Below are 14,378 nucleotides of genomic sequence, written 5' to 3'. Positions count from 1 at the left end.
GCATTCTGACCTTGAACTTAAGCATGAGGAAATGCATGTGCCAGCCAGCTATTCATTTGGGTGGAGATCACATAAATGACGGTCTGGCAGAGGTGTGTCTACAGATTCTCTACATGTATTCAGAACTTTCTGACCTTCCCTAATAACTTCAACACCTTTATGCTATTTTTCCATGAAGTAGGATTCGTGATTATTCCCTAAACATGAATGTGTGTAAAATCACTGTTTTTAAATCTAATGGTGGGTTCTGAAATGGAGACAATTATCCACTGATTGTACAAAACATTAGGAACATGACTCAATTCGTTGGGGCATGGACTACAAGGTGTCAAGCCTTCCACAGGGATCCTGGCCTATGTTGACTCCAATGCTTACCACAGTTGTGTCAAGTTGGCTGGGTGTCCTTTGGGTGGTGGACCATTCTCGATACACACAAGAAGAGGTTGAGTGTGAAAAACATAGCAGTGTTGCAGTTCTTGACACACTCGAACGGTTGCCCTGGCAGCTACTACCATACCCTGTTCAAAGGCACTTAAATATTTTTTCTTGCCCATTCACCCCTCTGAATGGCACACATGTCCATGTCTCAATTGTCTCGCTGGCTTAAACATCCTTATTTAACCTGTCTCCTCCCCTTCATCTACACTGATTGAAATGAAAATAACAGGTGACATTAATAAGGGATCATAGACTGACCAGGCCAATCCTGGTGAAAGCTGTCATTGAAAGAGCATGCTTTGTACACTGTGTATATGTTTTCATGGCTATCTTTCCATATTGTGAACACATTCTCCATAGTCTACAATTCTAGTCTGGTGCTGACCAAATTCAAACTAAAGGTACACAGTATTAAAGGGATTATTTTAGATAAAAGAACAAAAACAAATTGAACAACTCCCTCATCAAATTGGTAGGCTACCCAGCGGGTGTGTATTCTGGGGTGGAATTATATTTATTGAGTGTGCGCAAGGGAGCCACACCCGCAAACCTTGTTACACACCTTCATACGGTAAAAGCCGATTTCTGGTCAATTGGACATCTGCAGAAGCAGTACAGCATTTACAGCAATGGGGCCTCTGCAGAAGTCAGAGCACTCAGACTTCTTGTGCATCAGGGAGCTGTCATATGCATCCAATAAATTGTTCTGCACCGCACCACTCGTAGTGATTCAGGACTAATCTCTATAGGCATCCAGCTAATTACGAGCAACTGGCTAAACGGAAAGACTAATCCTTACCGCTTCTGAGATGTTGGAGTCCGTTTCCCGGTGGTTGATATAAGAGCACAGCCAAGATGGCATGAAGTAAAAAGGCTGCACTGTTTTCACACCTGCATCTCCATCCTGAATCTCCTCACTGCCCCCCAGCAAAATCAGCCTACATTTAGGCTACTGTTTATATGTGTATTTGACAGTATGTTGAGGTAAACATTGGAGTATAATGCTGGTATGGATGTCAACCCCAATACATGTCCTTGTCATTGTTACCAATCAACTGCATTACAGTTAAAAACGACTGTCTACCACCACCCATTTCTCTATGCTAGCTATGCTAATCATCTTATACAAACGGGAGTTAGCGTTTAGCAGTCACCTCTTCTAAACCTGAAAAGGGACTACTTCTAAATGAGCAGTCACTTCTAAATGTTATGCAGTGAAACAATAAGATTTTAGTAGCCATATTGTGGGCATGTTGAAACACCTCAATCATGATGAATTTGACAAATATCCGCTTTGTTAGAATCCGATTTGTTGAATGTGCGCCTATCCACTGTCCTTCTATCCCAAACGGTCTGAATTCCATTAACTTTCTTTACCGCGTCTATCCCCATTACATCTATCCCCATTACATCCATCTATCCTCATTCCATCCATCTATCCCCATTACATACATCTATCCCCATTACATCCCTGATCTCTTTCCAGGAGTTCAAACACATTTTGGTGTCTTTTGAAATCCCAACACAAGGTATCATAAATATGTATTTTATGTTATAATAGCCTTTCGTCAAAGATTCTCCGTGTGTGTTGTCAAGGAAGTGAGTTTGTGTTTATACAGGATGTACCGCCCCCACCTACTGTCAACCAATCATGTCAATGTGGAGCTATGCGGAGCCCTCCACATTGTTACAACATTTAGGAGGTGCATGACAACGCAGTACAGAGCTCGATTTGGCCTCTGCAAGCTTCCGGAGGCTCTTCAATTGTGTCACACGTCCATACGGAGCCTCCAGACCACATTCCTAGATCAACCATAAATTGTTTTTTAAGTTTGAATAGCAACTACTGAGAAGTGAGTAGGAAAAGGCATACAATTCCTATGTCTGAATCGGCCCCCAAATGAAAGAGAACTCAAAAACAGCGAGGGACTACTTGGACTTGTCCAATAAAAAACAATCTGTTTTCCCGTTGAAACTGTTTTAAATTGATGTTGCTCTGTTGCTAATGAACAAGAACCAGATAGAATCGGTGTCTGCCAGTAAAGGGTTGTTAACCTCTCTGGGACGCTAGCGTCCCACCCGCGGTACACACTATCATCAGCCAGTGAAATAGCAGGTCGGCAAATTCAAAACAACAAAAATCTCATAATTCAAATTTCTCAAACATACAAGTATTATACAACATTTTAAAGATAAGATTCTCCTTAATCTAACCACATTGTCCGATTTCAAAAAGGCTTTACGGTGAAAGCAAAACATTAGATTATGTTAGGACATCACCTTGACAAGAAAAACCACACAGCCATTTTCCAAGCAAGGAGAGGTGTCACAAAAAACAGAAATGCAGCTAAAATGAATCACTAACCTTTGATGATCTTCATCAGATGACACTCCCAGGACTCAATGTTACAAAATACATGCATGTTTTGTTCGATAAAGTTCCATAAACCCCATTTTACATTGGCGCGTGATGTTCAGAAAATGTATTCCCATCAAAACTTGAATGAGCACATCAATTTACAAAAATACTCATCATAAACAAGGATAAACTTTACAACAGTTATTGAAAGAATTATAGATATACTACACCTTAACCTCTTACATCTAGACGTTCCGCTAGCGGAACACCTGCTCCAATATCCAATGATAGGCGTGGCGCGAATTACAAATTCCTCAAAAATACAAAAACTTCAATTTTTCAAACATATGACTATTTTACAGCATTTCAAAGACAAGACTCTCCTTTATCTAACCACACTGTCCGATTTCAAAAAGGCTTTACAGCGAAAGCAAAACATTAGATTGTCAGCAGAGTACCCAGCCAGAAATAATCAGACACCCATTTTTCAAGCTAGCATATAATGTCACAAAAAACAAAACCACAGCTAAATGCAGCACTAACCTTTGATCTTCATCAGATGACACGCCTAGGACATTGTTATACAATACATGCATGTTTTGTTCAATCAAGTTCATATTTATATCAAAAATCAGCTTTTTACATTAGCATGTGACGTTCAGAACTAGCATTCCCACCGAACACTTCCGGTGAATTTACTAAATTACTCACGATAAACGTTCACAAAAAACATAACAATTATTTTAAGAATTATAGATACAGAACTCCTTTGTGCAATCGAGGTGTCCGATTTTAAAATAGCTTTTCGGTGAAAGCACATTTTGCAATATTCTGAGTAGATAGCCCAGCCATCACGGCTAGCTATTTTGACACCCACCAAGTTTAGCCCTGACCAAACTCCGATTTACTATTAGAAAAGTTTGATTACCTTTGGTGTTCTTCATCAGAATGCACTCCCAGGACTGCTACTTCAATAACAAATGTTGGTTTGGTTCAAAATAATCCATAGTTATATCCAAATAACGGCGTTTTGTTTGAAGTGTAAATAAGGGTCACGCGCACGACGCATTGCGTGACAAAAAAATTAGAAATATTCCATTACCGTACTTCGAAGCATGTCAATCGCTGTTTAAAATCAATTTTTATGCCATTTTTCTCGTAAAAAAAAGATAATATTCCGACCGGGAAAGCGTGTATACGTACAAAGAGAGAGAAAATAAAAGCATGGGATCCCCTCGTGCACGAGCCTGAGTTTCATAGTACCGTGACCGGCCACTATCCAAACGCGCTACTTTTTTTCAGCCAGAGCCTGCAAAGCCACGATTCAGCTTTTTGCCGCCTTCTGAGAGCCCATGGGAGCCGTAGGAAGTGTCACGTAACAGCAGAGATCCCCTGTAATGGATAGAGATAATCAAGAAGGCCAAGAAATGGTCAGACAGGGTACTTCCTGTACAGAATCTTCTCAGGTTTTGGCCTGCCAAATGAGTTCTGTTATACTCACAGACACCATTCAAACAGTTTTAGAAACTTTGGGGTGTTTTCTATCCAAAGCTAATAATTATATGCATATTCTAGTTTCTGGGCAGGAGTAATAATCAGATTAAATCGGGTACGTTTTTTTATCCGGCCGTGAAAATACTGCCCCCTAGCCATAACAGGTTAATGCAACCGCTGTGTCAGATTGTAAAATAGCTTTTCGGCGAAAGCACATTTTTCAATATTCTGAGTACAGAGCTCAGCCATCAGAGCAAGCTATACAGTTACCCGCCAAGTTCTGGAGTCAACTAAACTCAGAATTAGTATTATAAATCTTCCCTTACCTTTGCTGATCTTCGTCGGAATGCACTCCCAGGACTCCCACTTCCACAAGAAATGTTCTTTTTGTTCGAAATACTCCATATTTATGTCCAAATACCGCCGTTTTGTTCGCGTTCAGATCACTATCCAAAGGAATAACGCGTGAGCATAAAACAAGAGACAAAAAGTCAAATAGTTCCATTACCGTTCGTAGAAACATATCAAATGATGTTTACAATCAATCCTTAGGGTCTTTTGAACATAAAACGTTGATAATATTCCAACCGGACAATAGCGTATTCATTACAGAAGAAAAAGAAGGAGCAGCACGCCAACGTGCCCGCGCAGTAAACAACTTACTGCTCCCAGGCAGTCCATTGATTGACTGAGCTCCTATTCTCTGCCCAGTAACAGTAGACGGATGAAACAAGTTCCTAAAGGCTGTTGACAGCCAATGGAAGCCTTAGGAAGTGCAAAATGACCCCACAGACACCCCTGTAGTTTGAACAGGGATTAGATAGGAAAAACTACAAATCATGGATTTTTTCTCAGGTTTTTGCCTGCCATATGAGTTCTGTTATACTCAGACATCATTCAAACAGTTTTAGAAACTTCAGAGTGTTTTCTATCCAAATCTACTAATAATATGCATATCCTACCTTCTGGGCCCAAGAAGCAGGCAGATTAATTTGGGCACGCCTTTCATCCGGACGTCAAAATACTGCCCCCTATCCTAGAGAAGTTAACATGGTGACAGTACAGGTGTTTTTCCTCGAGTTCCACCCTGAAAACTAGGCTATTTAGTGCACAATCTAATCTGGAATGATAAGTTTGCTGTAGCTTCTTGTTATGGTTGGAGGATGGATTCTTAAACTGCCTGTCATCAACATCTGTTAAGATGGCATCAGAATGATTGCAGGTGGCCTTGTCTTGGAGAGCAACAGGAACACTCAAACCAGGGTTGTCAGATATGTCTAAAATCCCCCGGTCTCTGCTCTTTACTCATGTTGGATCAATTGAAGCCTTATAAGAAGATGGTTTCTGTCTATTTAGTTTAAGATATCACAGCAACTCTGACATATTTATCGTAGTTCATCGTTTGAAAAGGGGGAGGTCGCTGAAACTAGCCAACAAGAATTTGATAGCAATGTTCTATGACATTTAGAAATGTAAAATAAATTGGACATGATTTCAAAATGTGATAATGTTCATTGTAGTTCACTGGCTGATGCTGCAGGCCTATTGGCCGGTTTCATCCTGAATGACGCTACTGCCTCTCAGATTTGAACCAAAGAAATACCATGACTAGAACTGACATCCCCATTCAAGTCAATGATCTTTAATTGGTGGATCGGCAGCCATATTGAGTGTACCCATTTAGAATGCACGTTTTATTTCCGTTCTAATAACTATATTTCTATGCTTGGAACTGACTGCAATTACACAACCCATTAGCAGCTGATTGATAGCCCCTGTCAGGCTTAATGCTTTTCAAGAGCAGTGAACCAGATAAAGGGAAAATGACAATAAATACATAAATGAATAAAACGCCACTTCTCATTACTTCTATCTACAGTCTCCTTTGAGTAACTCCTGTGAGGTTCATCTACACAACAACATTACTGTTGAATGATGATGGAAGCTGACTGAGGAAATGCACATGTGAAGGAAGAGCACTTTAAGATCTGTGGGGGCCCGTATTCATGAAGCGTCTTAGAGTAGGAGTGCTGAACTAGGATCAGGTTTCCCCCTGAACATATAATCTTATTCATTATGATCTAAAGGATAAACTGATCTGTGTGCAGCAGCATTGCAGGAAAAGCAGATGTCATCTTCTGCCTTCATGTTCATGTAAAGTGTTCATCTGAGAGGCGCTCATCGTCATGTGCTGCTTTGCCTAAACCTACAGTGGCGAGGTGGATTAAACAGCTGTCATCACAGCTCTGTGTGATTGATAAGATCTGAGGTGTAACTGTAAGTGCTCTATCTATCTCAGACTTGGGTGGAAGCCCAACCAACCAACCAGCACCGTCTGCAACCTCACACTGCTGCCACCATAGACATACAGACACGTTCCAGTCAGTACCTCTGCCACTGTGCCACACCTACAGCACTAACACTGTGTGTGTGTGTGTGTGTGTCAGTCTCTGTGTTTTCCAGTAGAATTTGTATGCTGCAGATCAGTGTGGGTGTGTGATTCATCTGTGTGGTCCTCCTTTATCACATCTATCTGTTTCTCAGCATTGTGTGTGTGCGTAAGGGCATGCCTGCCTGCCTAAGTTCATACCTGCGTTCATGCCTGCCTATGTGCAAGCCCTACCTGCCTGTTTGTGTGTTTGTCTCTCCAAGCTTCCCTTACTGAATTGCAGCCAACAACCTACCCCCCATCTCTCTCCCTCTCTCTTTTCTTTGAGTGACAGTGTGGGGCCTGGCCCCTCCCTCTCCCTCCCCTGCTGTGGGTCTGCATTGACCACTGGGCTATTGCCCCTTAATTATCAATTACAGGGCCACACTTCCACACCTGGAGACAGGCTGGGCTGAGAATGAGTTTGGCCCATTAGGGTGGACCCCGGCTGGGCTGTTTATCGAGGGGGCTGGGCGGTGTGGTGCGGAGGTGTTAATGGACCTGCCACTGCCACAGTCAGTCACCACCATAAAACAGTAGTGAATGGAGAGTGCTTGGTGCTTGTGGAGGCTACTATGTTCTCTGTGTTCATTGGCTCATTTCCTGATATTGTTCGGTTGGATTTTATGTTTGTTTTGGTTCATTGTGTTGGAATTTATTATTTATTATTATTTTTTAAATTACTGACGTTTTCCTGTTAATTTGTTCAAACTGAAGATATGATATGTTGTGTTCTTTCAGTACAGTAACAGTAGTCCAGAATAAATACTGGTCTTATGGTGATGTAAACAGTAGTATACAAGTAGTGTTATATGGAGAAGTACTGGATACAACAATGACTCTGAAACATAATTTCACAAAGACCCACAGGCTTAGTTTAGCTTTCAATGCGATTATGGAGCTTAGATATTTTATGATCAATGATACAGGCACAGTTTCGCTCTCCTAAATTGGCCACTCTATCTATGCTATTATCATTGCATGGGAGTGGGATGATGGGGATGGGGATGGAGTGGGAGGGAGAGAGAGAGCGAGAGAGAGAGAGCGAGAGAGAGAAAGAGATGACTTATTGAATATACTCAGATGACTGCCTTATTGATAGAAGTATAAAAACCTTTTCTCCCTCTGTCTGAATTTGTGATGTCATTATGAAAGAATTATGGGCCATAAATTATGGCTGATCATTCTCAATTACTTCTAGATTGGGTCAGGCCAAAGTTTGTATCAAGACAAAATCTTATAAATAAGGAATTTTCCTTGCATAATGCTTATTCTTAGCTAGAGCAAAAAGAGTCATGGCATTGAAATAAAATACATCTGTATTTCATACATTGTAATCATATTCCTAAGTGTATTGCATGTTATTTCATTAGACATCTGATAATTATTTTCCTTTATACACTGAATGTACAAAACATTAGGAACACCTGCTCTTTCTATGACAGACTGACCAGGTGAATTCAGATGAAAGCTATGATCCCTTATTGATGTCACTTGTTAAATCCACTTCAATCAGTGTAGATGAAGGGGGGAGACAGGTTAAAGAAGGATTTCTAAGCTTAGACAATTGAGACATGGATTGTGTATGTGTGCCATTCAGAGGGTGAATGGGCAAGACAACATATTTGAGTGCCTTTGAACAAGGTATGGTAGTAGGTGCTAGGTGCACCGGTTTGAGTGTGCCAAGAACTGTAACACTGTTGGGATTTTCCACACACAACAGTTTCCCATGTGTATCAAGAATGGTCCACCACCCAAAGGACATCCAGCCTATTTGACACAACTGTGGGAAGCATTGGAGTCAACATGGGTCAGCATCCCTGTGGAACGCTTTCAACACCTTGTAGAGTCCATGCCCCGATGAATTGAGGTTGTTCTGAGGGCAAAAGGGGGTGCAACTCAATATTAGTAAGGTGTTCCTAATGTTTTGTCCACTCAGTGTATGTCGCCTCTGCTCTGTCACTTTGGGAGCGGCCATCTTGCTTGTACTCTGTGTTCTCTGTCCATGTAAGGATCAGGGCAAAAATAGATTCATGTTCACGCTCTAATGCAAATGGCTTAACTTGTCTTGGCCTCTCACCATAATGTCAAAACTGAACTCTGCCACAATGGTACTATTCTAACATTGGTGGCATGTTGGTGAAAAGTAAGACTTATTACAGAAATATAGTGGTTCACAAAATAACAACATATTATGCTTGGTCGTCTGTGCAAAACAGTAGTAACTTTGAAATGGGCACTTTGTGTCAAATTGTGTGTACAGTTGAAGTCGGAAGTTTACATACACTTAGGTTGGAGTCATTAAAACTCATTTTTCAACCACTCCACAAATTTCTTATTAACAAACCATAGTTTTGGCAAGTCAGTTAAGACAACTACTTTGTGCATGACACAAGTCATTTTTCCAACAATTGTTTACAGACAGATTATTTCACTTATAATTCACTGTATCACAATTCCAGTGGGTCAGAAGTTTACATACACTAAGTTGACTGTGCCATTAAACAGCTTGGAAAATTCCAGAAAATGATGTCATGGCTTTAGAAGCTTCTGATAGGCTAATTGACATCATTTGAGTCAATTGGAGGTGTACCTGTGGATGTATTTCAAGGCCTACCTTCAAACTCAGTGCCTCTGCTTGACATCATGGGAAAATCAAAAGAAATCAGCCAAGACCTCAGAAAATAAATTGTAGACCTCCACAAGTCCGGTTCATCCTTGGGAGCAATTTCCAAATGCCTGAAGGTACCACGTTCATCTGTACAAACAATAGTACGCAAGTAGAAACACCATGGGACAACGCAGCCGTCATACCGCTCAGGAAGGAGACGCGTACTGTCTCCTAGAGATGTATGTACTTTGGTGCGAAAAGGGCAAATCAATCCCAGAACAACAGCAACGGACCCTGTGAAGATGCTGGAGGAAACAGGTACAAAAGTATCTATGTCTACAGTAAAACGAGTCCTATATCGAAATAACCTGAAAGGCCACTCAGCAAGGAAGAAGCCACTGCTCCAAAACTGCCATAAAAAAAGCCAGACTACAGTTTGCAACTGCACATGGGGACAAAGATCATACTTTTTGGAGAAATGTCCTCTGGTCTGATGAAACAAAAATAGAACTGTTTGGCCATAATGACCATCATTATATTTGGAGGAAAAAGGGGGAGGCTTGCAAGCCAAAGAACATCATCCCAACCGTGAAGAACGGGGTGGCAGCATAATGTTGTAAGCGGTGCTTTGCTGCAGGAGGGACTGGTGCACTTCACAAAATATATGGCATCATGAGGAAGGAAAATTGTGTGGATATATTGAAGCAACAACTCAAGACATCAGTCAGGAAGTTAAAGCTTGGTCGCAAATGGGTCTTCCAAATGGACAATGACCCCAAGCATACTTCCAAAGTTGTGGCAAAATGGCTTAAGGACAACAAAGTCAAGATATTGGAGTGGCCATCACAAAGCCCTGACCTCAATCCCATAGAAAGTTTGTAGGCAGAACTGAAAAAGCGTGTGCGAGCAAGGAGGCCTACAAACCTCACTCAGCTACACCAGCCCTGTCAGGAGGAATGGGGCAAAATTCACCCAACTTATTGTGGGAAGCTTGTGAAAGGCTACCCGAAACGTTTGACCCAAGTTAAACAATTTAAAGTCAATGTTACCAAATACTAATTGAGTGTATGTAAACTTCTGACCAACTGGGAATGTGATGAAAGAAATTAAAGCTGAAATAAATCATTCTCTTTACTATTATTCTGACATTTCACATTCTTAAAATAAAGTTGTGATCCTAACTGACCTAAAACAGGGAATTGTTACTAGGATTAAAACCTCTCTGGGGTATGTGGGACGCTAGCGGGACACACTATTCAACAGCCAGTGAAGTAGCAGGGCGGCAAATTCAAAACAACAAAAAATCTCATAATTCAAATTTCTCAAACATGCAACTATTATATCCCATTTTAAAGATACACTTCTCGTTAATCCAACCACATTGTTCGATTTCAAAAAGGCTTTACGGCGAAAGCATAACATTAGATTATGTTAGGACAGCACCGAGACAAGAAAAACCACACAGCCATTTTCCAAGCAAGGAGAGGCGTCACAAAAAACAGAAATACAGCTAAAATGAATCACTAACCTTTGATGATCTTCATCAGATGGCACTCATAGGACTTCATGTTACACAATACCTGTATGTTTTGCTCAATAAAGTTCATATTTATATCCAAAAAAACCATTTTACATTGGCGTGTAATGTTCAAAAATGTTTTGCCTTTCCAAAAGTTCCGGTGAATGAGCACATCAATTTACAGAAATACTCATCATAAACATTGATAAAATATTCAACACTTATTCAAAGAATTATAGATACACTTGTCCTTAATGCAACTGCTGTCGAAAGCAAATTTTGCAATAATCTGAGTACTGCGCTCAGATATCAAAACAAGCCATACAGATACTCGCCATTTTGGAGTCAACAGAAATGACAATAATTACATCGTAAATATTCACTTACCTTTGATGATCTTCATCAGAATGCACTCCCAGGAATCCCAGTTCCACAATAAATGTTTGTTTTGTTCGATAAAGTCCATAATTTATTTCCAAATACCTCCTTTTTGTTCGCGCGTTTAGTCCACTACTCCAAATGCAGGAAGCCGCAAAAATGTCACGACGAAAAGTCTAAAAAAGTTCTATTCACATTCGTAGAAACATGTCAAACGATGTATAGCATCAATCTTTATGATGTTTTTATCATAAATCTTCAGTAATATTCCAACCGGACAATTCCAATGTCTTCAAAAAAGAAAAGGAACACAGCTAACTCTCATGTGAACGCGCGCCACTGAGCTCATGTCATTTTCTCACTCATCTACTTCCAGGAGCTCTTATTCTCTCCCTATTCACAGTAGAAGCATGAAACAATGTTCTAAAGACTGTTGACATCTAGTGGAAGCCTTAGGAAGTGCAAAATGGACCCTAAGTTACTGTATACTGTATAGGCAATCACTTGAAAAACTGCAAACCTCAGATTTCCACACTTCCTGGTTGGATTTTTCTCAGGTTTTTGCCTGCCATATGAGTACTGTTATACTCACAGACATCATTCAAACAGTTTTAGAAACTTCAAAGTGTTTTCTATCCACATCTACTAATAATATGCATATCCTACCTTCTGAGCCTGAGTAGCAGGCAGTTTACTACGGGCACGCCTTTCATCCAGACGTCAAAATACTGCCCCCTACCCTAGAGAAGTTAAATGTCAGGAATTGTGAAACTGAATTTAAATGTATTTGGCTAAGGTGTATGTAAACTTCCGACTTCAACTGTATGTGCATGCTTGTGGATATGTGTCAACTACTGTAATGAACATCCAGAGAGAGAGAAAATGAATAACTAAGAGAGCTGCGTATTTATTTTTCTAAAATTGTAATCATAATGGTTCTGGAATTGAGTGGAGATGGAAAATATTTGGATACTATGGAACAGTTGGGCTCTCTGACTTATAATGGCAAAGTCAGGGTGAGGAAAACTGATGTTAGATCAGCTGTTCAGGTGCAGCCCTCACTTTGTAACTCAGCTTTCAGGTTTAATGTAGACCACATGGAATGAAGCATGGAAAATGTGTTGCCATGGTGATGGATTTACTGTAGCCTCTATGTCATATCACCTCATCAGACTAAACGTCACTGTTTCTGTGCCACAGTCGTTCAATGGCTCACACAAAAGATTGTTGACTGCTTTTGATACATTAGGTTGAACCTCTGTTTTTTAAATATTGCATCGTTCTTAAAATAAAATGTATGTAAGAAACTATATAAGATATTAGTATTTTTCTCAACGTAAGACTCTCAGAATAGAATAAAATACAATAGACTAGAATAACAACTGCTCTGTGAAGATGATGAAACTCTTGCTTGGGGTAACGTGACTCATGTACTGTATAATGTGAATGATGTAACATGGTCACAGTGGTGCTGTTAAAGGCCCAGTGCAGTCAAACTAGATTTTCCTGTGTGCTATATATATTTCCACACCATAAGGTTGGAATAATACTGTGAAAACTATGATAATGCATTTTTAGTGTAACATCTGTTTTGAAAAGACCGCCTGAAATTTCTGCCTGTTTTGGTGGGGTGGAGTTTTGGCCTTCCATGGTGACATCACCAGGCGGTAAATTAGTTGATAGACTAATAGAAAGAGAGTTTCAAGCCCCTCTGCCAATAACTGCTAGTTTTCTCCCTCCCCACTCAGACCAATCCCAGACAGTCCTAGATAAAAAAAAAAAAAGATATTGCTTGAGAAATTGCTCTTTGCTAAGAAGCTATTTTTGTTTCTTTTTGACAATTTTATTTGAAAACAATCACATTAAGGTACTTAATTGTTACCGAGAAATGATTTGATATTGTGATAAAAACAGCTGCATTGGACCTTTTAAGGGGTGTTAAGGGTTAAAACATTAGCTCCAGTCTCTCCCCTGACATGCTCCACCGGAGCCATGGGATACGGGTGATGACGCAAGTTAAAACCCCACACGACACGAGCCAGCAAGTAAATAAGCAGTCAGGTTAGCAGAGCTCAGCGGTTGAAGGCACAGTAACACCGATGATAAACAGTGAGCCATGTTGATCAAAACAAAATATATGATGAATTTTCACTGGAAGGCTATCCTTTTATTGTATACACTGATTTGATTGACTTATTGTAATTTACAATGTAGGTTATATTTTAGTATCATAGTGCAGTAGTTATCAGGTTGATATTTTGTAAGTGACATACAATATCTCCAGTCCATTTTCCCAGGGCTTTACACTGTGTCATCTATATTCAGCAACGTGGTTTATATTTCTGTTTGAGTTTTAACCATCACAATGAAATGTAAGCATCTGAAAACTGATTTACCATTGATTGAATACCATCTTACTATCAGTTCTTGTTTTGACAAATTAAACGCCAAAGGAAATGATAAAGGTTCTGGCTATCATCCGTTAACCATCCATTCTTCAAGCCGAACTCAAACAGTACAGAGGAGAGTCACTGGATCTGCTGTTAACTAGCGGTCCCTATGATGTGCTCTCTCTGAGAGGGCAGTGCTGGGGTCATTCCTAGCAGGCTGGTGGTGTTGACACACCTGTTGATGTTGCTTAGAGCATGGTGACTCTCTCACGTCTAGGAGGACCAACATTAAAGGGGTGATTTGTCACTCTCTAATGTCCTGTAAAACCCCCTTGTGCTTTTAGAAAGGATGGTGAGGTCCCTCTTTTGTGGTCCCTACCTCTGGTTGTCCCCTCAGGCAACTCTGGCTTTGTTCCATATCTGTGGTTCACGCTTTCATTCTTTCATTCTCTCGTTCATGCCTTTTTCTATTCTCTCGGTCTCTTGTATCTCTCTCTCTCTCTCTCTCTCTCTCTCTCTCCCCCTTCCTCCTTTCCTCCCTCCCACCATTCAGGGCGTTCACCCGACACGTCTACTTTGTTATTTTGTTTTACTCATGACGTGAATATGTGATAATAAATTCCAGTGGTCCCAGTCAATGCCATGAAACATTCATACCAAAAATCTTTGGCGTATATCTACTTGAGATTGTTTCAGGCCTTACCCTAATGGCTGCCGAGCCTGTGAACTATGATGACTGTCAAAACATCCCTTTACCAGAC

The sequence above is a fragment of the Salmo salar genome, chromosome ssa06 (assembly GCF_905237065.1).
Source record: "Salmo salar chromosome ssa06, Ssal_v3.1, whole genome shotgun sequence".
NCBI classification, from domain to species: Eukaryota; Metazoa; Chordata; class Actinopteri; order Salmoniformes; family Salmonidae; genus Salmo; species Salmo salar.
The sequence above is the reverse complement of the archived record's forward strand: the minus strand, read 5'-3'. Positions refer to the sequence as shown.